The sequence below is a fragment of the Haemaphysalis longicornis genome, unplaced genomic scaffold (genome assembly GCF_048455015.1).
Source record: "Haemaphysalis longicornis isolate Haplotype H1 unplaced genomic scaffold, Haemaphysalis longicornis Haplotype H1 scaffold_6, whole genome shotgun sequence".
NCBI classification, from domain to species: domain Eukaryota; kingdom Metazoa; phylum Arthropoda; class Arachnida; order Ixodida; family Ixodidae; genus Haemaphysalis; species Haemaphysalis longicornis.
The window spans coordinates 114,274,365-114,296,126 of NW_027526407.1; the positions used below are offsets into that span (position 1 = coordinate 114,274,365).

The 21,762-nt window shown below is 47.5% G+C and overlaps 1 pseudogene; it reads left to right on the forward strand.

Annotated features, from left to right (window-relative positions):
* Positions 1-8,450: 8,450 nt before the first annotated feature.
* Positions 8,451-11,901, forward strand: LOC144143205 (tubulin beta chain-like; annotated as a pseudogene).
* Positions 11,902-21,762: the final 9,861 nt, after the last annotated feature.

The following is a 21,762-nucleotide window of genomic DNA, read 5'->3' on the forward strand; positions in this document are numbered from 1 at the left end:
CCCTTATTTGAGTTAAATTTTAGAGATCTGGCGCACGTGGAATAGTTTTTTTTTAAAAAAGTACATTCATTTACAAGGTCTCGTAACAAGCATGCATAAGTATTTTTTTCGCCAACTATAAGAAATTGCATAGTTATTACAACCCCTTCTGTGTTTTCATAGTAAAACAGCTTCAGTATTGAATTTCAATCTTCATTCGAATATTTCAAAGTACCCAGGCTCCCCGAAGTGGTTCATCTGCGATATGCCCCCTTTCACATAACTTTGGTGAGGCAGGTTTCGTTTGCGTAGTGGTACTTTTTGGTAGCTCCACAGAGAAGATCGAAGATGAAATGGCAGTGCAGGCTTTCTTCTCGCAAGTGCATCTCTGCGATGAACAGCATGCAGGCGTTTTCTGTAAAAGTGTGAAAACGCTTTGTTTTAGAAATTCCGGGCAATTGTATATATTTTCATTACGGTTCATTAAAATCTGCAGGAAATGTCAGCACTGCTGCTTTTTGTAATAAAAAGAGAGCAGAATTAAAAGAAGAAATGTGGATGAATGAAAGTTATACAGAACAAAGTATTATTACCAAAATGCAAAACAGTGTTAGTGACGACCCTTCTTTGCATATCACTATGTTCCAATTATTAGTATATGCTGTTTTACGTTATTCGCGAGTGACAAACTGTTCCATCTCTGGCAGCATATCTTTGGCTCTTTTTTATAATAGCTTTGAGATGTTATGGGTGGTGCTTTCAGTGATTGGGCCCATGTATGCTAGGCATTATGTTCAAGTAATACGTGTTTGCAGTGAGTAAATTTTTCTGTACCTTCTTCTTGCCTAAAAAATGTCGGTTATGTTTTCTGCTTGCAGCTCATGTTGCTTGGGTTTGTTTCGCAACCAGTATTGCAGGGAATTGCACAAGTATTACAGATCTTGAAAAAAACTATGTGTCAGTTATGTGCGGCTTTTACAGGACCTTACCGCAGCAGGCATCCAAACGATTTAACTTCGTGTGTGCTTGTGAGATTGGATAAATCGCCGCACGGCCTTCCGAATAACTTTCTTGTATAATCGCCGTTTCCGACTTTTACGTGCAGGACCATGTATTTCATTCTTGGCGCAGTCCTTAATACGCTGCGCTTTGACGCAATGCAATGGCTACTTCTGCAGTTTTTTTTGGGGGGGGTAGCACTCTTTGTCGAATACCCCCAGAGCCCCTATTGTATCACACTGCTTCGCACAAGAGATGTACATTTGGCGGAGTCAACACCTTTAACCGCTGTAATCGCGTAAGTGGATATAAGGTGTCGAACCGAATGAGAAATAAAACAGTACAAAAGTAAAAAAATCGAAAAAGAATGAAAGTGAAGTTTGCAATCAAAAATGTAGATCACAGATATGTCCATCTCCAGAAAAGCGGGGACCAAAATTAGAAAGCCAGAGAAATTTCACGGAAACCCAAAAAGAAATCGGTAAAACACATGCTGTGTGTATCGCCTACATTTTCTCACTTATACATAATGGGAGATTTCCGGCATTTAATGAGTAAGTGTACATGGTCGGCTGAGAGAAATAAAGGGAAACTTTGCAGCAACGAAATAACTCAGCGTAATTGGCTAAGTATAGCCACATCTGACTGAAAGAAACTTCGGGTAAAGACAAGCGGTGTAAGAATGCTATGCATTATTGGGCAATTATCTGAATTTCTTCAAATTTTTTTCTCTCATTTTCTCGCACAAAACAGTTCACTTCATAATACATCAGATTTTTAGCAACATAACCAATGTTTGACTATAGCATGAACGGTTTCCCACTACTAAAACTATAAATTTTTGCAACACTGTACCCCACATCGCAATTCTCGTGGCAGGCAAGAAATCATTTTCTTGTCCGTTGTGTAACCTCTATATTTCTTTTTTAGCCACCAAAAAGTCAGTGTTCTTCACATGCCTCATTTTAGGTAGATGTAAACTTCGATGGAGATGAGTTGCCGGATCATAAATGCCAGCTGGGGAGTATAAATGAAAAGTAATAAGGTTTACCGCGTGTGCACCTACTTTATAAAAATTTTACAATCCCTTTCTGAAGAAAGTTGAGGGGAGAGCGAATACTTTCCGACATCAAATCTGCGTCAGAACTGCGCCAGGAGCTTCGCTAAAAAGTGCGTCCCAACAATCGTCAAACCATCAAAGGCCGAAATCACAAATGAAAAACCAACCCATGCGACGATTTTTCGAGCACTAAGTAAACACACCTATGAAAAATCAAATGTATACGTGTATTATGAGATAAATGTACCCTTTTGCGTGCCTTTGTGATCGATGCGTGCATTGTCTTATCGAGAACAGTTCCTTTTTGTGATTTTTGAGTAACCGTTTTAACTCAATGCAAGCGTGCTTTTACGCACGCGCCTTGTGTCCAGAGATCTTATCAGAGCTTTTAGGTCGGCCAACCGGTATATGGGGAAATGCATTCGTTTTTTGACAGGAGGGCATCGGTCCCCTAAAGAAAGCTCACGCTTTAAAAAAGAGTGGTAGGGTGCTAGGTACTTACCTCTGGATGGATGAGGAAAACTTGTTATCTTACAGATGCTGCAGTCAGTGTACAAAACACTAAACGACTTCGGATTCTTACCTGAAAGGTAATTAGTGCAAAACTAAAGGCGACAGGACAGGGAGGCGACAGGACTCAACTAATTATTTGGTTGTTGAGGAAGCATTCAATACTGAACAACACATTTTGTTTTTGGGTCTCGTCATCAGAAGCATGTTCTAAAAAGAGCTTTGTACCTGATATGCGCGTATTATGTACCACTTACAAATATTTTTTCCTTGATGATTGTGAATGCCTATTGATTTTCATCAAAAGAATCTAATAAGCGCTCAGTATTAATTCTCAAAGTATCCGGAGAGACATTTGCCCTGCAGTGGGCGTGGACAGTCTGATTATGATGATGGTTACGTCTCCATAAAGTTGGTCTTTCTGGTTTGAAAAGTGATTTTGCCACCGCGTTCCTTCTGAAATCCGGAGTTTCAATGACTTTTTCTATCGAGTACTCGCTTATTGAATCGACATAGAGTATCTCTTTTGACTTTCTATAAAAATTGTTCACAGAGGTTCAATAGAATCTCTATCCATTTTCCGTGAGTTCTCAAAGAACTTTTACTGAGTGCTTATGCAATAACACCACAATTGCTTTATCAAGCCTTTACAATATTTACGGTGAAAATCCCTTTGTTTGGGGGTCGCTAAAGCATAGTAGCAATGTAACACCATGTCGTAGTCAGGAACCAGTGTTCGGGCCAATGTCGAGCTACGCTCAGGGCTGATTATTTACATTTGACCAACAAATGTCGCGGTTTGCTCCAGCCATGTCTTGCCCTAACTTGATCATCCAGGAGGATATGGCTTAGAGTCGAATTTCTTACCTACGAAGTAGTCGCAAGAAATATTTAAGAATGTTCCTACCCGTATGAGCGTATGTCAGTAATCGTGGCGAAGTCAAAAAAGGAACTTAAGTTCTATGTGGCAAATTTGTATGCTTACGTCGCTAGTCATCACCACCAGACTCCTAAAAAATGTTCCACTAGAATGCATTGAAAAGACCAAAAATCTTATTCACAGCAGTGATAGGGGACTTGAACAGGGTAATTTAATGTGAGGGTGGCTGTTAGGTGGAAACGTGGAAAGATTTTTGGCCTTATTGGTTTGGCCTTATCAGGTGAGGCAATCTTTCCCCAAACGAAACAGCAAAACTATAAAAAAGAATCTCAGAAAATATTCGGCTTTATGCAACCATGATAGGCATAAATATCCAGTTTCATTTTCGCCATGTATTCACAAAACGTATACAATACCTTCTGGAGGAACGGATTCCAGCACGTTTTTTACCACCTGGCCTACAGAGGACGTTAACTTGGTCCGGAGGGTCCTAGAACAAAGCATATAACACGTCACAGTCACATTTTCTCACGACATTAGTCGAATCGTTATAACGCATGAGCATTGTTGTAACACTTGTAGAAACCACCAAGGATTTGCCCTCCTAATTTAGCTACGCAATGTGCCATGCGAATTGAGCACTACCTGAGTATGTCGTGCAACAAAAAAAATTGAAAAAAGATGGTCCAGGTTTTGCAATTTGAGCACTGTTTTTCGTTTATCTCTCCTCTATCTCTCTCTCTCTCTCTCTCTCTCTCTCTCTCTCTCTATATATATATATATATATATATATATATATATATATATATATATATATATATATATATATATATATATATATATATATATATATATATATATATATATATATATATATATATATATATATATATATATATATATATTGTTGTATAGTGCTGCATTACAGTGGTCAGAACGCATCCGAAAGGCATTTTGGCCCAGCGGATTAGCATTCGATGTAAGGCAGCTATAGCCCCAATATACATATACTCGACGAGGGAGGGCTGAATTTACTCACAGGTTCTTTTTACTCCGACGTCCCCGCGTTCACATGAACTTCAAAATAATGAACGTCAGGTTGCGGACCGGCGGGGTTCGCAGAAAAGGACCGGTTCAGCTCCTTAGAGCCCGCCATGTCAACCAGACAAACGAGTTAATCCACCCCTGCCTGTGGTTCAAACAGACCTCCCCGTTTGGCTTTCGACTCAACCAGGCCGCATATAGGCGTTTCCTAGTACGCACAGCCAAGCGACGCATGGCGCCATTTAGGGGCATGTTTGAAGCTATGTCCACGTGCTTGTGGCCCTCAATTTAACCGCTCAGAAGCGCGTGGTCTCGTAGTGCAGTAGTTCCGCTCCTGCGAAGCAAACATCCTAACCCGGGTTCAAATGCCGTTACCGCTTTTTTTTTCATTTTTAAGGGTTTGCCATATTTGAATTTTAACATTTGTTACCACGCTGTAATCTATTTATGACATTTTTATGCATTATAAATGGGATTTCGGGTATTTTCGTTGCCTTTTTGGTCAGTTTCAGCGACTGCTTCTTGCACGTATTTGTGGGTATGCCCCTTTTAGGTTGGTTTCGGCTATTTCTGTTGAATATGTTTCAACGCCGTGGTTTTTAACCATTGTAAGTCCGTTTTAGCTGTTATTATTTCTGTTCGGGTGGTTTTGCATGCCTTAAGGAACGTTTATGCTGTTATATAACCCTCATAAAAAGCTCAAATGACGACTCGCTCTACTGACTAGGAAACGCATACGCGCAACCCGGCCGCTCATGGCTGGGTCGGCTGAGTCAAAAAACAAAGTATTTGTCTCTACCCAACCTTCCCTCGTAAAGTCCACGCATGCTCATGTCAGGGACGTCACCAACACTACCGTTCGTTCTGTACATGTATTTACCTACCTTCATTTCACGCCTTTTTCACAATACAAGCACGAATTTGCGAGTTCCACAAATGCTTCACCAACTTATAAAAGCTCGATCGTTATTACTCACTTATCCCCTGTAGGCGGAAAGGTGATTCGGTAGTCGGCAAAGTCGTTGTCAACTGGTGTGACGCGAGTGAACTTCACGCAGCGTGCGTCTTGCGGCACCTCTTGAACGGGGACGTTGCTGTACACGAGGAACGTGCTTACGTTGACGTCGTTGCACTGCGGAAGAGGAAGATGGCAAGGAATAAATTGGCATTGGACGAGCTTTGATGCGGTTGATAGGAATGCAGGACGGAAAAACCACCGGCTCTTGTGTATCAAATCTCCGAGCAACTTCTTGAACGTACAGCCTGTATTTGCGAATAGTGTACTTGAAACACGTTGGCGAACAGAACTGCATAAAACTCTGTTCCCCATCATTATTCTTCTCTTATTGTATGCGATGCAAGGCTTACCTTTTCGTGGTCTGTATATCTCCCAAAGGCAGGTGGAAGTATCAGGTACGCAAATGAACCGGTCACAATTTTGAAAATGAACAAAATGGCGCAGAAGAGTGTCATCTGCATGGTAGTAAAGTGTTACGTCGTTGAAAACTGGGGCTAAATTATGGGCGGCTTTTAATAACCGTTAGCCGTGGTGGATCTCTGCGTGTACCCACTCAAAAAAGTGGCGTTTGTTTTGGGGCCAGGAAAAAAGACGCAGCTGTTTATGGAGCCCGTAATACGGAAATAACCATTAGCTGCCGCTGTGCCTGTTGTGGTGTGTCGGTGTCTGTTGATGGGACAAAGGATATGTAAATAAAAATGCAGCGCAAAATGCAACAGAGCGAATCCATTTCTGGGCTTTTGAACTCCGTAGTTTTAGGATTTTGTTTTGATGCCATCAAATAGCATCTGCGACAAGTGTTCCTGTGTGTGGCGGTACGAAACGAGATTGCAGACAGAGATTAATACGATTGACGGTTTTGGCGCTATAGAGGAGTGTGTACGTCGTGAATTTGCCTGTACGCCCGGTGCTGAGCACAGGGGCTTTCGGCGGCCCATAAAACTTAAAAAAAAGCAAAATTCCAGATGGTGTCATATGTGAAACAAAATTTGTTGATCGGCACAGAATCATTGTGTAGCGCTAAGGCACTTACCCATAGTGTTGTGTACTCAGTGTGCATAAGCGAATCATTCCAAGTAGCATCAGCACAGTTTAATGCTTCTCCCCATAAGGCCCCCTTACATATAAAACCCCGTGCAACTAGAACATACCTTACACCTTTTTTTCCTTTGAAGAATCCGTAAAATACTGCAGAGTATTCGTGCAAAGTGTAGATGGTGGTACTCTACTAAAATTTTGCGCCAAATGCTACCAAAGAACTCACTGTTCCATCATTTTATTTCCAGTTACAAGTATAAAATCTCGCCATTTTATTGTACGTGGCCAAGCCTACCAGGCTAGTACCAGCATCTGTAAACACCGGTCTCGTATTTTCAATTCATTGGTGACCCCCCTGAACGTAATGGTAAACAAAATCAGACAGCTGCTAACTTCTGACGTGAGAAGTCCACGCTGGACTTCTGACGTGAGAAGTCCAGCGACGCTGGCCCTCTGTTGGGATCTGCTTTGTTGGGATTTAGCTATATTACGTATTTGCAATGTTTACTTATAAAGACAGCAGTCACCATCTCTACTCTCACAGACTTGGGGCACGCATAGTGGTGAGTAGAGAAAATGACGTCTTATTGAAGCACAGCAACGCCAACCGCGGCGCAGGATCTGGTAGGCCGCACAGGTGGCCGCCGAAGAGCGTGCTGCATTGCGAAATGCCGGGGCGGAGAGAGACGCCTCGCATGGCGAGGAGAATACGGGACTCGGGAAAGGGGCGGTGCTTTAGAGCGGAGTATAAAGTGCGGCTGTAACTGTACTCCCTCCGGAGATGGCTATGCATCACTGAGCTGCGCACTATGTGGGAAAGCCAGCTTGCACAGACAAAGCTTACACCGGTCCCCATTAAGGGGACCCTACAACGCCTTTTTTCAACTTATTCTGAAATCCTAAAATGCTTGCAGAACATAGTCAACCACCACATCAACTATTTAAATTATGGTCCCAAAGTACCTCAGCTAGAAATTACTGCTTCGTACCCATCAGGTAACTTCGAGAATTGTACAAAAGATTTTTCTGTCTTTTCCTCTCATGGCATTCTTCGGCCGATGGAATTACGTCATTAAAGTGGTGTAGCAGTTGTTGGCAGGATTCTCTTCAGTGGTCGCAATGAACGCGTTCGATAGAAACTTCAAAAATAAAACCGCAAAAACAAGAAAGAAACAGGCGGCATATTTGATGCGACAAGCAAATTACCCAGTGCCTCTCCGTGCAGGCAATAATTACACCTTTCGCAGTGCTTCGAGACGCAAAGAAAAGAATGAGACCGTTTATCGGAGGTGTTGCAGAGTAGCTTTAGACTCGCTTCACGGATAAAAAATGCATTGCTGGGGAGAGTTATTTTGAGAGCAATTCAAGCCCCCTGATATCAAAATAAGGGAGCCCTAGAGGTTTTATTTTTTATTTTTTCATACTCTCGCACTTGTTGGTTTAAACTTGAACTGCCGCTAGTGACGATCTGCTAAATCCTACCCATAAACAGCTTCGCTGGGAAAACCAAGTAATTATTTCATCCGCGGTGTACGACTTCTCCAAGCGTAGGTATCCAATCTATGACATCATCTGCCCAACACTAAGGCGAGAGAGTTAAGCTTTTTACATTAACTTGCACGAAATGAAGCAGCATGCGAAATCTGTCGCGATCTGACCTGTGGCAGCGCAGTGGTGTAGACCTTTTAAACTTGTTCGGTTTGGGTGGCGCCATTCTATCGGTGGCCAGCACCCCCTCTCTGCGCATGCGCGGCACAGTATAGAACATAGCAAGATGTTATGAAATGTGAACAGATGAAAGGTATTTACAGAACTACAGAATCAACCGATGCCGCTAATAGCAGCCAGTGCTTTGGCTACATCACGGGAGCCTTGACAGCAGCAGTTTGGGACGAGGCGCTGCTGGCGTCATACTGATCGTGATGCCGGAGGGGTATCCATTCTGAGCTTTGAGCAGCATGCAAAGACTAAAATACATTAAAACTATCTAATGCTGAACAGGTAAGCTTGGAACCACAAGGCGGTTATCTCCATATAACAAGACAGCTTTTTAGGTAGTTATCTCAGTTTTCAGATTTCTTGTCGGTCCTCCTCTAAAGAAGAAATATCAGAAATTCTGGGCACTACGGCCGCTGGAAAGACAGCTGAATTTTTCTGAAGGTCGCGGTAGGAGCCACGTGAAGCAGTAAAACTCCATCGCATGAAGAAATGTGCTAGTAAACGCACAAGCCGCACTTACGCTACACTCAGCTTGAAGGAAAACTTGGAAGTTTGGAATATTTATTTTGTTACCCTGGCGTAAATAGAACGGCCACAACTTTATTTGGGAACTGTGGTGAAAAAGTGAACACTTCCTCTGTCCGACGTGCATCCATTGATTCATGCATGCAATCAATGCGTGCACGTTGAAGTAGTGCCTGGTTTGTCGGTGTCTTCTCTCTTCTGTGTGTGTGATTCCAACTATTTTGTTTGCGAGTGCACCAACCAGGCCAATTATCACTTTTTCGAAGTTTGTCGGTCACCTGCGTACCTAATAAAGAATGCATAATTCACATGTAGTAAACGAACGTGACTCAACAAAAATAGTATTTTCTACAGACTTCTGCAGACTTCTACAGGCCAACTGGTATTCCAACCCGGTTGCGTACAATCACTGTTACACCGGGCAATATTCTGACAAGTTCCACGGGTGTAAGGACAGGGCAGACTTAGCCCGCATGCTGTGGGCCTGTCCACAGGCGACAACGTTAGGTAGCAACATCGCTACTGTAGAGCAATGGGAGACCGTATTGCTCAGCTCCGACCCAGCGGATCAAGTCTGGGCCATTCAGCCGGCCGAAGACGCTGCTACAGCCCAAGGGCTCTAGGATTAGTGGAGGCTATGCAATAAAGTTTTCACTCACTCATTCCCTCACTCCATTTGTCCCTCCCCATTTCTACCTATAATTAGAAGCGTGACGAATAGAACCGTATACGCTCAGTGTTATGCTGAAAGAAGAGGTGAATCCGTGTAACCACTTATCACACCATTTTTATTCTAAGGCATTAATTCTAAAGTTTCATTCACAGCTCCTCGCAACGATCGTCAGAGGCAGCTGGTGCTCTCGGAACCAGTCGGTGAACTGTGCATTTAATATGAGCGTTTGGTGGACGCAAATCAGTTCTGCCGCATGTGGTGCAGGCCAGCTGTGTTCGTAGGTGAATGAGCGGTTGGTAGTGACACGACCAGCCTGCAAGGGTCGATGACTCTTCATATCTAAAAGCAGATGATACACGGGTCATTTTGTTTATTTTTACTAGATGAAAGTTCTAGTACACTTTAGCGGCCACGAAGCCGTCATTCTCAGCGTCCAATACAACAACAGCAACAAATAAATAAATAACGACTTACAACAACCTACTCCTTGCCTTCACTTCTTGCGTCACAAAAAAAAGAAAAACCCATCTCTCCACGAGGGGGGACTCGAGTCGCAAAATCACGAAAGTAATAATTAATGTATGAAAGAAATAATAATAATTAATAGTAATTGGCAATAATAGTTAACACGTTCACTACCACCCCACCACCACCCCCCAAACACTAACGTTAACGCAATACACCCACCCCCTACGCGATGCATTTACTCGAGTCCCCCCTCGTGGGGAGATGGGCCCAATTTTGTTTAACCGATCTTTATATCTCACGCTTTCCCTTCTTCCCTTTATAACGCACGCAGATTCCCTGGACAACTCAACGCCGACCTGCGCAAGCTGGCCGTGAAGATGGTTCCCTTCCCGATGCTCCACTTCTTCATGCCAGGATTCGCCCCACTGACTGCCGGAGGTGCGCAGCCATACAGAGCGCTGTCTGTTCCCGAGCTCACCCAGCAGAGGTTCGATGCCAAGAACATCATGGCGGCGTGCGACCATCGACACGGCCGGTACCTTACCGTGGCGGCCATCTTCCGTGGCCGTATGTCCATGCGGGAGGTGGACGAACAAATGCTCAATGTCTAGAAGAGAAACTTCTCGTACTTTGTGGAGTGGATCCCCAACAGCGTCAAGACAGCTGTCTGCGACATTCCGCCTCGTGGTCTGAAGATGTCTGCTACTTTCATTGGCAGCAGCACTGCCATTCAAGAGCTCTTCAAGCGCATCTCGGAGCAGTTCACAGGTACGCCCTGGATTCCTTTGGATAGCCTCCTAACTTGACCTGGCTGTGTGGGGTATGAAATTAGGACTACTGCTGATGTTTGCCATTTTGAAAATTTTACACAGCGTTTGTGTACACTGTTTAGCATAAGTGGTTTGTAGCAAGCCTGTATAGGCGAGAATTCCCAAAGGTAATGAAATGGTTAAATTCCTGCTAGGAGTTCCATAAATGATACTGATACACGCGTACGTAGTTCTCCAGGCATGCCGTCAATGCTAATCTCAATTTCTAGGGTTTTACAAGCGGAAGCTACAGGGTGTTACGAGGCCCGATGTAATTAATACGGCAGGAATAATTTTTATCACGTGGGATCCAATGGCACTATTGTTGCCTTTAGATTCTACTTTGGTTCTTTTTCCCAGGAGGGACTTAAATTAATGTGTGCACTCAGTCTTTGATTGTCTTGTGAGCCGTATCACCTCTTTTCCCTGTTCTTTGCGCAGCCATTCAGCCGGAGCAAGGCCTTCCTCCAGTGGTACACCGGGGAGGGCCTGGACGAGATGGAGTTCACCGAGGCAGAGTCCAAAATGAACGGCGTGGTCTCCGAGTACCAGCAATACCAGGAGGCGTCGGCCAACGAAGAAGGAGAGTTTGAGGATGTGCCCGGAGCAGACGTCAATGTCTTACACCTACAAGTTCCACTTTTTTTAACCAGTGTGTTTCCTTTGTCTACTTTTTTCTCTTCCTTTTTATGCTTTTGTGCCTCGTTTCTACTTCGTGTTTCCTGTGTTCTCTTTCGGGGTCCTCGTTTTCCTTTTCTCCGACTACACTTTACCTTTGAGGAAAGAAATTTGGTTCCACCACTTCACGTTTTCGTCAGTATTTATATTACCATTTAACATTCATAGCGGTTAACTGCAATAGTTTACTTTCCAGAGAAAATATTTGAGAGCACTAGCCTGTGTAGGTAGCTTCTTCGGGTTTTCCAACACCGCATGATTTAAAACACCCTTCTACCGCTTCTTATACGTCGCATCCGGAAGCTCAACCAAGAACATTTAAAAAATACTTTATTGTGAACAGATGGGTTAAAGAGACTGGGTCGCCACCAGGCTGGTGGCAACTTAAGCACCAAATTAAACCAAGCATTGCTGGATTGCCAGACCTCAGCTCCCCACTGCTCGCTGCTGGTGATGAGTGGGGGAGGGGATCTTGGTTGCATTCCAAAATCCAGCGTTTGAGTGGTGCATACGCTTTAGAAACGGGGCATTGAGAGCGAAACTGTACCTTCTGCGCTGAGCTCAAAACTCCTTTGCGAGTGCTTCGCGCGTGATATAATCGACAATGGGAATAAAAGAAATGAAGGCATACAAATAATTCTGCGATGAGGTGTGGCAGGAAGGATGTGCGTTGTGGCAAAAAGGACTTCATTGTATTGAGCCTCACGAGTTTGACCACTCGAGCGAGTTTTTTTGTTGTTAGCAGTAGCGTTAGCACAGAGAGCGAGAGCAAACTTAACTCGGCAGTTCAAGACCGAACCGCAGAGTTGAGTCCTCGGAGAAAGGCGGTGTTCCATGGTCCTCCGACGGTGCGGGCTTGGCGGAGGTGCACAGAGTCTCAATTTGGGCAGCCGACAGGAACCACAGAGCAGCCCGTAGGTTTTGGGCGGGAGCAGTGCAGCTAGACCACGAGTAGGGAATATCAGGGGGGAACGGGTTGGTCGAAAGAAATGTGCGGGACGAGGTGTCACCAACACACCGCCAAAATGTGCTCATTGTCCGAGCCATCCATAACTACTAGTGCAGATAGCCTGGTGACTTCTGTATGTAGGGGAGAGAGATTACAGGTGAGGGACAATGTCTGTGCCGGTCTAATATATGTAGCGTGTCTTCGTCACATGCATTAACTGGGGAGGGAAGTACCATTCTTGCTGTGCGGAGGTTGTCCAGATGTCCGCTGCACCTTTTGTGATGCCTTCATCTATCCTCGTTTGGATTGTACTCTTCAGGCCACGGCTGAGGGCTGCCCGGGAAATGAGCGTCGCGGCCAGAGAGTCAGCTCGTTCACTACCCTCTATGACTTGGTGGACAGGGATCCATTCGAAGAAGACGTGTAGGTATGGATGAGCTTGCATGTTTGTAGTCAGGCTAGTGTGGACAGGGGATGGAATATTGTTCGTGCCGAAGCTTCGTAGGGCTCCCTGCCTGTCCGTGCGGACTGTAGTGTGATAGGTCCGATGATGGTGAAATATAATGACTTCTCCAGCTTTAGTCTCTGCAGCTGTGGGCGAGGGTGACTCGCGTTCATGAACATCGCGCAGACAAGCGCGAAGCTTGTCGGAGCTGTTTTCTCGAAGCTCGTTCACTTGATCTTTTCGTAAACGTGAAATGGACTTTGGGACCTACTTCAAAGGAAAACGCAATGTCGATTTTTATGGAAGGCCTCGTTTGATAAAGAGAAAACTTTCCGAGCTGGTCGACGATCCTGAATCCGCAGACATTTCTGCCACCATTCCGTACATGAGCAGCCTCCACTATCGCAGAGCCATCTTTACATCACTTCGCCCTCGACTCACGACTCGCAAGATACTACATTGGACCCAAAACTCCGGCTTCGGCCTTTCACGTACAAAACTTTTGGGTACAGACAATTTTTAGGCAAAAGACTAATCAAATATGATTCATTACCGACTTATTTTTTTCTATCTCATTATTATTTGAGTAGCTTTAAAGAATAATGTCCTTGTTCTACGCAAGCCTGGCTTTAACATGGCCCGTGAAGTTGACCCGTTAGCCTGCGCTATACATGCTTATAGGATAAATTTTTGAGTGGGTTTGTGAAGCGTATTCAAGTTATAACTTCATTGGAGCCCGCATCTTTGGTTTTAAGAGGGCGTAATGGGTGTGCGCCCATCGTGTTCATACCGGGAGAGACAGAGAGAAAGAGAAGGAAGAGGAAGAGACAGACGATTTTAAGTAAGTCTGGCGATATTCGTTGAGCTACAGCTAGATGTTAAACATATGAGAAATGCAACAGTAGAAAAATACAGAATGCATTACCTGATCAGTGTATTCTGTTCTGCAGACATTGTTAAAATATAGACACATCAAATGAAATTTTTAGAAGTGAAGTAGCACATGACATCTTCTGACGGACCGAGGAAACAGCAGGACAACTGGAACAGAACTCGGTGCGCTGCGAATTATCGCACACCGCATACAGGCGGCCAAACACCCTGAAACTCCTGAATAATACTTGTCGCATCTTTCTCTCTTTCTTGGACTCTCCGTTATTAGTACGAGAAAAAACTTCGGGGACACCCCCGCATTTGCTTGACTTCGTTGCGTCACCTAAGCGCGGTGAGGGATGGAGCCGTACTACCATTTCAACAACTTCGACTGTGGAGCTGAACTTTGGCTTCGATCGTGAAAGAACACCACGGGGATACATGTCCACATCGGTGGTGCTATGCAAACGGCCTTCATATTTCCCGCGACAACATATTGTCCCAATCGAGTGTTCATTCAACGCGATTCAACGTGTGAAAGCGCGGCGTCGTTCGATTGTGTCCGACAACCGTCTGTTCGACTCGCCTTGCCCCAGCTGCGATGTGAAAACGATTGGAGAGGCAAAGGGTTTTCGCAGAGATAACCACTTTGTGATGCGCGCGCCCGTAGGCGCGGTGCTTGTAAAATCGAGTCGACTTATAACGATACCGTTTATAACAATATATCGGATATAACGATGAACAGCTATGGCACCGTCAACTTTGTATTCTTTCTATAGTAAACAAACCGCTTATTACAATTCTGCAGCGCCACGATATCGGATATAACGATTGAATCCGGTTATATTGTGCACCAAAAGGGCAACAGTGAGAACTCAAATGACGCGGTTGCGCAGCCTACTCAGGTAGTGTCTTCGTAGGAGGCCCAATGCGTGACACAGTCCCTCGGGGACTTTGTTTCCGCCAAGGACATTAACCTCAGCTAGGTGAAGCACCTGTTGATGCTATTGGAAAAGGTTTGCGCTAGCTTCACACGCGGCAAACAGCGGTGACCGACTGTGGCGTCTTTTCCGCAAATTAGTAGTAGTACCACCTTGCTGGCATGCGAATAAAATGTTTTGAGCTCTGTTCCATCTTTTGATTTCGCAACCTGCTTATAACAATTATCGGTTATAACGATGGGATTTTCTTGGCACTGGGATACTGTTATAAGTGGACTAGACTGTATTTACGGATTAAAAGCGGTGAGAATGGGTTTTAACAAAGCACATTATACCAATTTGTCGCAATCTTCCCTTAAAACATCTATGATTTTACATGGTTATTTGATATGTGCTAGACAACTGTTTAAAATTGTGCCTTTTATCGTTCAAATTAGTAAAATGTTTCCGTTATGACATGCAGTGGTTTACGTCTGGTGTAGTCTCTCTCTCGTCTTGTGATGCATGTGCATTAAAGGGACACTGAAGTGAATTTGTCAAGCTCCCGTTTTTGCTTGCACTGCGTAGACTGACTCAAATTAGCACACTTTTCATCGTTTATCCGGTTGACAAGTCGCGTTCTGTGAACTAGTTCATGGAGCAATGAACGTTGCGGCCCAAAAAAGGGTGAACTCAGCACAGAAAACATCGGCGGAAAACGACAAAGTTAACTTATAAAAAAAATGTACCAGCGGGGATTCGAACCCGTGACTTGCAAAACATTTGCAATGACATATATAGCGCTCCACACCACTCGGCCACGGGCGAGGGCTGCCGACCTTGGAAATATAAGGTATATAATGTATGACCAGTTTACCCTTTTATTTAGTTTTAGCATTTCAAGCAGCTTAGGTGACTATTTGTTGTATAGGTGACCGGTAAAAAGCGCAAAGGCTCATGCGCACGTCGTCTGCTACCGCCACTTGCTGTTCGAGATCTCTCCTGCCTTCCCGTACGCCTGCGTGTGCCGGCGGCTGTCAGGCGCGTGTGTGCGTGTTGTTTATTTGTCACAGGGTGCTTACCTGTCAGATAAACCCCTAGTAGGGTCAATCGTTGTTATTTTTGGAATTCCCGGTGCATGAGCGTTTTTTCCCCGGTGGAAACAGATAAACAACAAGCACAAACGCGCGTGATAGCCGATGGCGTACGGGAGGCCAGGAGAGCTCCCGAACCGGAAGTAGCCGCTTTCCGCGGGAGAAAACAATGCACCCATGAGCCTTTGCGCTTTTTACCGGTCACCTGTTGCCCTCGTGCAGTAAGCGTCCCCCAAGTTCCCACAATATCTCACGTCTAGCAATTGCATTTCTTAGACGGAAAAGCGTTCGCAGATGCGTAGTCGTGCTGCTGGCCGCTGTGCTTGTTCGCCTAGCGCAAAAAAAGTGCTTCCCGCCTCCTAGCCTTACGCTGTACGGTAAAAGTATCAGTTTATTTTATTTCCTTAGTACCTATATTGACTTCGCTGGCACTTCTCCCGCCTTCAAGTGGCCTTATATTTTCCTACTGGCGTACCAGTTAGCGAAGCATCGCATGGGCGCTTGTGCAGCGCTCGTGTGAAGCGACCTTGACTTGGAGCGAGATACAGTGTACAAACTAACGAAGTAAAGAAAGGCACATTCTTCCATTCACAAACGTGCTCTGGCTTCGTTTCAACTGAGCCAACTGTTTGCGACGACCCGTCGGCGACCGGCGGACGAAACGCTGGGCCGGCTGACTCTGTCTGAAGGCCGGGGAGCCCGTGCAGGCAGCCGGGCTCCCCGGCTGCCTGCACGAAAGCTCATCTCCTCCCGACGTCCCACGAAAACGCCACAGAAAATGGGCGAGGGTGCAGAGAGGAGGACAGCATTTTCGAATTGATTTTTCTACTAAATAAATTCGCGTCAACGGTCGAAACAGGGCCTAGAGACTCCGGACTACAATTTGCGCTCGTAATCCCGCAATGTTTACGAGTCACTTCAGTGTCCCTTTAATAAGCATTTTGAAACTTCATTTATAAAATTCCTTTGTCTATGAAATTAAAGAACAAAAACGTGCTTTCTCGTTTTATCCTTCGAATGGTCTGGAAGTTCGCTTACAATATTTTTACCCGCTCGCACGGCGCTGCAACGAGTTTGCCCTCATGAAGACAAAATGCTACCGATGCCCATGGGAAATATAACTAATTCTTTTATTTATGGTGGACGTTTAGCCATCGACGGCAAGTTATTGGTCCCCGCATTGCTGCCCTTAAACTATAAAAATAGCACACGGGACGTAGATATACATCACAATGCGTTAGTAGCGATGTCTCATCAACTAAACGTGTTCTTCGCAGGGGGAACAAACATGGCGTCGCCCGCCTTACAACCAAAGGCTGAGGCGAAACCACGCAAGCGTGGCACGGCGTAGTTGCACAACACGCGCTCTTGTAGGCCCGGACTGATCGAACAGTGGTAAAAGCAAGCCAGCCGAAAGAACAATTCGTCGGGAGCTAAAGCTGCGAAGAAGTTCGGCCGCTTACTGGCCTCTACAGCTCGCACAGCCAGCGGCACCGCATGTGCTTCCGGCAGTGCCTTAGACGCGGCGTGGGCAAGCACCACCGCTATGGCCTCCATGGCGGCAGCCTTCAACTCTTCCTCCGGCAGCGATGCATTGCCGATGCGACTAACGGCAGCGTCGAGCTGTAAGTGGAGCTCCGCCAGCGCCCGGTAGATGGACGGTGGAAAGTCAGTGCTATTGCGAGGACCAGGCCGGAAGTCCTCGTGAAAAAAGAACGCGTAGTTGAACAGCCCGACTAGATTCCTTGCGGCCTCAACTCCAAGGCCAGCCATCCGCGCAGCCAGCGGGTAGCGAGGGTGAAACTTCGGCCACAAGACGTTTACTAGAGGAATTCTAATTTCGCGAGCCGCCACCGCTCGGTAGATGCCCACCGTAGTCAAATGCGGAACGTGCACGTAGCTGTTGTTGGGCTTGCGCATGGACTGCTTCAGCTGTCGCAGGCTGTACGTCGCCACAGTCTGGTACATGTTAAAGAAATTTGAATCGTGCACGTGCGGAATACCCGCGTACATGCGGTCAAGCACCAACCAGGGGACCGACATGTTGTAGAAGTTCATCGCCAGAGTGTCGGCGTGGGCAGACAGACGCTGCCCTGCAACTCTGTCGTGTCGTGCCATGGTTGTTTCGATTGCCGAGCGGAGCGTGGCGTACGTAGCGAATATCGCTGCTGCGTCACCCAGTTTTCCTTCTGTCTTCGCCTTGAAGAACGGCATCGGCAGAACGCCCAAGATGAGCGCGGAGCAGCGAGCGCGCACGAAGTCTCGCAGCCTCTGCGGGTGCCCCAGGTCTTCCATGAGCGAGGCCGTCAGGTAGGGAGACACGTACGGGGCGAGGTACCAGACGACATAGGCGCCGGCATAGTTCTTGAATGCCGAGGCCATTTGAGCGTCGACAAGGTGCCGTGCCCGGAAGCGGCGGAACATGAGGCGCTGCAGGCAGATCACGGTGTCTTCTGGCCACTGCTGCGACTCGTCCGGCAGGTGCCTGTTGACGGCCTGGCGGAGCGTGACATCGCTGAAGTTGATATACTCTGGCCGCTGGACGATGTCGAAGCTGTGGCGGAGGGACAGCTCGAGCTCTCTGTGCGTGGTGAGGACGTTTCGGATCATGCTGTCGTAGGACTGACCCGTGCCGCCCACACGTTCCGCACAGCGACGCAGGAACAGTGCCAGGTTCTGCCGCTTGACGAGGTCTGTGATCTGACGCATCCAAATTTCTACCGCTCCATCCAGCATGAGGTAAAGAGCGTTCTCTCTCGGCCGACGGAGGTGGCGGCCCACAGCGAAGATCCACATTATGGGCAGGTTGTACTTGAGCGATGCCCCCGCGATCATGTCCAGCAGCTCAAGCTCGTTGGTGGCAGAGCGGGCGGGCCACGGCAGCCGCAGCTGGCTTAGAAACCACTGCAGCTGGGATTCGTCTGGCTGCTGTTGGTGGCAAGTGACCATCAGATCCCCCATCAAATTCTGTACTCCGAGCGGGCGGTTGCGGTTTTGGCCTGCCAAGAAAATCGCCTCGCGGAGAAAAGCAAGGTCGTGCACCGCGTCGTACTTGATGGTGGGTGTCATGTAGACTCGCTCAACCTCGGGCCAACGCCCGCACACGTGCCTATAAAAGTCGTCGCATGGTTTCACCGTTGGGTCTTGACTGCTCCGAAGGTCGTCCTCGACCGACAGACAGGAGGCGCCCTCGCAGTGGACCATGGTCTTCCACACGGCAACCGGGGCGCCAATCAACACCGCGGCAGAGGCCAGTCCCAGGCAGGCGACGAACGCAAGGTGGCGCAGTCTGAAGAGCCCCTGGGGAGGAACAGCGGGATTCGTCTGGCTCTCGTTGCTGTTCCTCATGGCCATGGGGAACCTCGCTAGCTGGTAGAAGGCAGAGGTTCGTGGTCACGACGCGGCGCGGTTTGCTCGGGATGCGAGCTTGCTTGGCCGCGACTTCGAAGCCGCGTTTGGTCGGCGTTCTGTAGGCCAGATGTTCGGGAGGAGGTTGTTAGCTGAATAGCCGCGATGCGTTCGCTTAGTAGGTTCAAATGGTTTCCTCGAGCAGGTAGACTGGGAAATGGAACAGCCTCAGAGAGCACGCGAGCGCCTGCAGATGCCTTTCTTCTTCTTCCACACCGGAACGCTTTAGAGCGCTTGTGGTTCGTCATATCCCTCCACTGAGAAGGCGTCAAGTCTAACCTACAGGGAGAGCATTGAAAGGGAAGGCATGAGACAGGGAAATGAGAAAGAATAAACTATACACAAACTCCGTGCCTGAAATTTGCTTTGTTAGTCTTTTCCAAAACCCATGCACGCCCTCTCTGCGTAAGTCAGGCACTTAAGAACAACGTGCTGCACTGATGAAGATCCTTACATTGGAGTGTGTGGACAACGATCATTGGGACCCACAGAATGCCCGCTTGTTTGGATGGTCCAATAGGAATCTAATTTATTCAACCGCAAAAATAGGCAGCACAACGTGTCATATATTAATTGTACGGCAAAAGGTCGTTTAGCTAGCTGCAGCGGTCGGGAGCGTACGCACACTGGGGCTATTCGACATACAGTCTCGGACTGACCGCGGATCGTCCGCGGGTATTCCGCGGATTCCCCATGACACAGAGATGTATGGGCAGTGCGGATGCCGGACTGCTCCTCGGGCAGGCATGGTGACTGCGGGACTGTATATCGACTAGTCCCACTGTGTGTATAAAACAACTAATACTACCACGCAAGCGTTGACAACGAAGTTCCAATGCTGGCTGGGGATCGTCAACGTGATTAGCCTTCCATTACGCCTATCAAATTTTTGGGGGGCATGAATTTGGGTTACGCAAAAATGGATATTTGTAATTGTACCCAAATTTACCTTTCGGTTTCAATTCGCTTGTATTCTTGAGTAATCTCTAATTGTTCTGATGTTCCCGTCCTTTCTATAGTGGACTTTCATTTCCCACCCTTTTTTTCTGGAAGGAAAAGTATTCACTTGGGGTCCAATCGGAGTACCATAAATAAGTTGCCTTGCCAATTCCCCTTAAGGTTAGAAGCCACAAACTTCGACGGCACCGCCATCGTCGTCGTCGTCGTCCTTCTTCAAAGCACGTAAACAGACTTTGCTGGTGCTTTTATTTCCGCCATCGAGCGTTACCAGAAAACACAGCCTGGCTGAACGCACGTGAATGTGCGCCTCGTGAGGAGCACCTGGCGTCGTCCTGGTTTGTTCGTGGGACTGCGCCACGTGAGGAGCATCGCAGAAAAAAAACTCCCCCCACCTCCCCGAAGGGGATCGTGCGGAAATGCGAATGCATTGGGTGCACCGATGAGTGCGCTGCGGCAAGCAGTAACGGAGAGAGACGTGCGCTCCACTGCATTTATATACATTTTCCGAGCGCAGCGAGCAGAGAGAGGGTACGCGGAGAGGAGAGAGAGACCCGCGCAACAAGCCCGCCCCGCGCGCGCGCTCTCTCTCCCGCTGAGCTCCGCGATGCGAGCGCCCTCACATGCCCGAGCGCGCTCCTCCTCTCCACTCACTCTCCGCTACTCCGCCCGAGCTCCGCGATACGAGCGCCCTCACACGCCCGAGCGCGCTCCTCCTCTCCCCTTGCCCTCCGCTACTCCCGCCCGAGCTACCACCTGCTCCGGTTGCTAGGCGCGCCACAGCTGTTGCTAGGGGCGAGGAGGAGCGCGGAGAGATAACACCTGCGGGCGCACGCCGACGGAGCACGACAACCCCCCCCCCCCCGCCGCGCCGAGACGACGACGACGAAGGCAGAACTACGAGGCGCGCGCTCACGTGCGCTCGCGCTGGAGGAATGCAGGCGCACGCCGACGGAGCACGACAACCCCCGACTAAGAAATGCATTCGCATTTAAAACTAGAAAAAATACCCGAGCACACGTGAGCCTGTGCCCCGCGCGGAGCGCCCGGCGTGTGCGAGATTTACCTTCGAGAACACTGGTATTATGCGTTTGAGATCTGCCCTTTGGCAGCATATTTTGCACAGATCGCTGAGTGCCCCGAGGTATTACTAGCTATACACAAACTATGGGCATGCACAGAAAAGCAAAAAGACAAACAAATAATAAGCATGTTTAATAAGGAGCAATGGCAGATGGCGCTGCTCAGTTCCGGAAAACTACTACAGCAACTACTGATCCAAAAAGCTGAAGAAGCCGCCAGAGGTCAAGGACTCCTGGCCGAAGACTGCAAAGGACGGGGCACTCCCACCCCTTACCCGTATATCTTTCGTACAAAAACAATAAGTTGTCTCTCACCCGACCTCCCTCCCAATCCCCACCCTTCCCCTTCACAGTGGGCGGCGCAGCTGTCCAGCTCTGAACCCGGCTCCCAGCTTAACCTGGTGAGACGGGCCCGGACTGCCAGCCAGAGCCAGGGACTCCTGGACTAAGGAGTCTCCCCACTGGTCTGCTCTCGCGTGCTGTTCCACTCGCAAGTTCACGTGCGTTCGCACCTGATGTGGGGAGCACAGACGCCAAGTTCCCGCAGGTGGTTGCCGAGGTTTATAGCGCGTGCTAACGCGGTCCCCTTTGAAAGTATAGGAAAAAGCGAGTTGGGCATGCCAGCCGTGGAGAA